This window comes from Squalius cephalus (genome assembly GCF_949319135.1).
Source record: "Squalius cephalus genome assembly, chromosome: 15".
NCBI lineage: Eukaryota > Metazoa > Chordata > Actinopteri > Cypriniformes > Leuciscidae > Squalius > Squalius cephalus.
Genome location: NC_137136.1, coordinates 29436058 through 29440313, shown reverse-complemented (window position 1 = coordinate 29440313; position 4256 = coordinate 29436058). Strand labels below are relative to the sequence as shown.

At 39.7% G+C, this 4256-nt stretch overlaps 1 long non-coding RNA gene across 1 annotated transcript; it reads left to right on the top strand.

Moving 5' to 3' along the window:
* Window positions 1-809: 809 nt before the first annotated feature.
* On the top strand, window positions 810-1271 carry LOC307171896. The gene is made up of 3 exons (XR_013823614.1): window positions 810-888; window positions 977-1092; window positions 1196-1271. It is a non-coding gene; the product is annotated as an uncharacterized lncRNA (long non-coding RNA).
* Window positions 1272-4256: the final 2985 nt, after the last annotated feature.

Sequence of the window (4256 nt, the reverse complement as noted above, 5' to 3'; positions counted from 1 at the left end):
CTTGAAATTTTGTATCATTAATTTGTAAAGAGGTTGATTGCATAATTTGACTGGTTTCATATTGATTGTTTTATCTGTGCAGGTGAAGGACTTTTTGGGGAAATGGCCGGCTCTTCGGATTGAATCACAGGTAAAACAAATTTTTAATATGTATCGCATTCAAATGGAACAGCAAATGCCACTATTCACTGTGTGTAAGAACTATCACTTTGCATGTGACCATGTTGCTCAACAATGTATTTTAACTGTTGCATCACAAATGTGTTATCTTTTGCAAATCGAGTATTTTATAAAAGAATTATACTTTTTATATAATTATTTTTGTTTGTTTTTGTTTTTGTAGCTTTGTGCTGAGTTCCAACACATCACAAACGTCAACATACGGAACCAGTTCTATGCTGTGCTTGACCAACATACACCTGCACTGGTGGCCTTGTATAGGCAGAAGGCGGCACGAACCGGGAAGATATCAGAGGCGCTGCGTGACGTCTTAAAGATTTATGAACGGATATGTTTTGTCTCTTATGTTTACTGTGATGGCCAACTTATTCAAACTGAAAATTCAGTTTTGTGGTTCTTGCAGATTGTGAATCCATTTAAACGCTTTTTAATTTCAAACTTTACAGGAATCTGTAAAGCGCCTCCATAATTCAGAGAACAACCCACACAAATACGATCCACAAACCGCATAAGACTGCGTATTGTATGCTGTAAATGTTAGTTTAATCTACTACTATATGGATTTGAAATACTAAAACTGAATTTCATTAATGATGCCTGCAACTTTTTCCCCCAGAATAAATTCATCACATAACCTGGCTGTGACCACTTATCTCTTCGAAGAATTAAGGACAACTTTTACAGACGTTGACCCTGAATGTGTAAAAGGTATTCTTAAAGATGTTGTAATCATTTTAATGTCCTCTGTTTTACTTAGTTTTATTGGCATTACATTTATTTATGATTTATTTAACAGGTTGCAAGACGTATTTTGAGACTTTGCGGAGGAAGTATTCTTTGGCTCAGCCTGAAAAGGCCCAGGAAAGAAACACTATGAGGAACATTGCAAAGAACCGTCAAAGAAAGAGACGGGTAAGTTAAGAAACTGGTTAAGCAGTTTTTTTTTGTTTTTTTTCAGAATGTAACTGTCCTCCTCTCTGTGTTTTAGTGGTTACATTACTGTCATGTTTTGCAGTTGCTGGAGACCAGGTCCAGTGTTGTACAAACCAACACAGAAAGGGAACTGTGGAAGACTGCAACAATAGAACTGAGGTCTGATGAAGATGATGCTGTTGTTGATGGAAGGCCAGTGTGGATGGTGAGGTCTCCACCAAACAGAACCAGAGTTATCTGCTCTCTGCCAGGTACTACAAACCAGACTAGAGGCTGACCCACGCTACGTCACACCACCAGTGCATCATGGCAGTTTGAAAAATGAATATTTACATATTTTATATACACTTTAATTTCTATATTTCTTATTTATTGATCTCGTTTTATATTGTATACTTTGTATATTTGTTCCTTTTTGATGTGTATGTTGCATATCTCCACGTTTTGTATTTTATTCCTTTACCTTTGTTCACATTTCTTTTTCCCCATTCATTTTAATGTATGTTTATAATGTTCTTTGGAATGTTCATGTTATATTTGTTTTTGTTCCTTTACATTTTCATCCCCTCAAATATTTTTGTTCCCCCATTCCTTTTTAATGCTTGTTTATAATGCTCTTTGGAATGTTTTATTTACCTTAATAAAAATGTTAGACTTTCTCATTGTTCTTTGTGTGTGTTTTTAAAATTATATTTGAATGTATTAAAATTGGGAGAAGGGGGGGTTTAGTGTATACTGAGCAATATCTGCATAGCTGGCCTATAACCAATCAAATCACTGTGCGATAAGGCCTAGGGTGGGCTATGTTCTAAAAGTAACCAATCAGATCACTTTCCTGGGTTTTCAATGTGTCCTGTCCTCCAATAGTGGTCTGGGTAATGGGAGTGGTTTTAAAAGAAAAGGACCAATAGGGGGGAAGGCCAAAAGGTGCACAAAGGTGTGAAAATGTTCTCTTGAAAAAACCTTTGATTGGATTACTTGCCATGGCAACAAATGGCTGTAGCACGGAAGTATACGTCCACAACATACATCCGATTTGGTATCATTTCGGATGTATACGGATATATACAGACCCATGGAATTTGAGCTATCCGGCCAGTATACTCCTGTATTCTTCCGAATTTCAGCAGTGTATACAGGAGTATACTGGTCCGGATACACCTCTTTTCATGCAGTGTCAAGAAAACGCTCACTGTCCGGAGTTTTTCTCCAGGAGCAGGAACGCGCTGGCCCACGTCTGGCCCGGCTGCCCGCTCTATGCTTTTCCCCACTGGCCCCGCTGCCTGCTCTATGCTTTTCCCCCCGTCACGCTCCTGCCTCAGGTGTTAGAGCGAATCAGGGAAAACGGATGCTCAGTGCTACTTGTGGCTCCATTCTGGAAGAACCAGGCTTGGTTCCCAGTTCTGATGCAGCTGACAAGCACTGCCCCATGGCCGATACCAGTAAGGAGGGACCTCCTCTCTCAGGCCAAGGGCTCGATCTGGCATCCTTGCCCAGAGCTTTGGCCCCTACATGCATGGGCCATCAATGAGTACCCGCTAACCTCCCGGTGGGAGTGTTAAACAAGATCACGCAGGCTAGGGCACCGTCTACTAGACGGCTCTATTCCTCGAAATGGTCTGTGTTCTCTAGCTGGTGCACAGCTCGTGGCATATCACCCCTAGACTGTGGGGTGACGGGGGTTCTCTCCTTCCTGAAAGAGCTACTGGATAAGGGCAGAACCCCATCCACGCTCAAGGTTTACATGGCGGCCATAGGAGCGTTTACTAGACCGACGCTTGGCCAGTCACTTGGGAGGAACGATCTGGTCATCCGCTTCCTTAGAGGAGCTGGGAGGCTGAATCCTCCCAGACCTCCCTCAGTCCCCATGTGGGACCTTTCTACGGTTTTGGAAGCCATGAAAGGTGCCCCATTCGAGCCAATCCAATCAATAAGATATCAAACATTTGTCTTTCAAGACAGTGTTTCTTCTGGCTCTCGCTTCGGTAAAGCGTATAGGGTAGGGCTATTCAATTAGTTTCATTCGAGGGCCGCATTATCAAATCGAAAAGTTGAGGTGGGCCGGTGGGTTGGTTTGGGGGTTTAGCTTATTTATTGAAACATAACAGTTTCAATAAATAAGTTAAAGTAACCCTAAAAAAGTGTGGTATTTACTTGGAAATGTGGTACCCAACAGTATGCAAATATACAACTATTTTCCTTGGAACAAATAAATTATTTATACAAACTTATAGCTGTTGGTGAGAAATAATAATTATTTTATTTATAATTGTTATGCTTAAATGAAAATATTCTGACAGTGAGACTTGTTAACCACATGCTACTCGCTCCCACTGTATAAAAAATGCCTAAACACAAGTTAAAAACTATACACACCTTTACAAAAAAACTGACAATTTCATAACAAGCATTAATTATATATTCCTCTACCCACCTAATAAAACTAATGCAATATAAATCACTATATTTACTATTATACTATATAATATTATAGTAGGCCTATATATATTTACTATATTTATTTATTACTACATAGTATTCAATATAAATATTGCACATTTCTGCCCAACCATGGTAAATTACTACAGTACATTCATGGTAAATGTTTGTAAGGGTGATTAGGGGGGATTTAAAGTCTTCTAATTTTGTTCATGCCACAATGTTTCTCCTGCTTTCCTCGTTAGTCTTGTTGGGAATGTTGAGGCTGTTTCATCCGATTTAATACTAATTAAATCATCAAGTGATTTGTGGTTTGTAACAGAGAGGTTTCTGTCGAACTGAAACGCTTCCCACTGGTTGTCGCAATGCTGTTTAATATAGTGTCCGGGACCGGGAGTAAACTCAACTCCGTGCTGGGCCGTGTTGAAACAACTAGTGAAACAACTGAAAACATCGCTATTTGTTGTTATACTGTACTGAACGAGAAAGCTATTCAGATGATTCAGTGACAGAGCGGTCCGAATTAATCCGAATAGTTTTAGACCGTTATGCAAGCGCGTTTAGAATCGAACCAAAAGAATGATGCATTCACGAATGATTGGTAGCCTATCGCTGGTTCAGTCAACATAAATTCGGGACACATATAATAACTGCTGAAATATTCGCACGTAAAACATTTCTCAGGTCAATCGGAGTGAGTATCA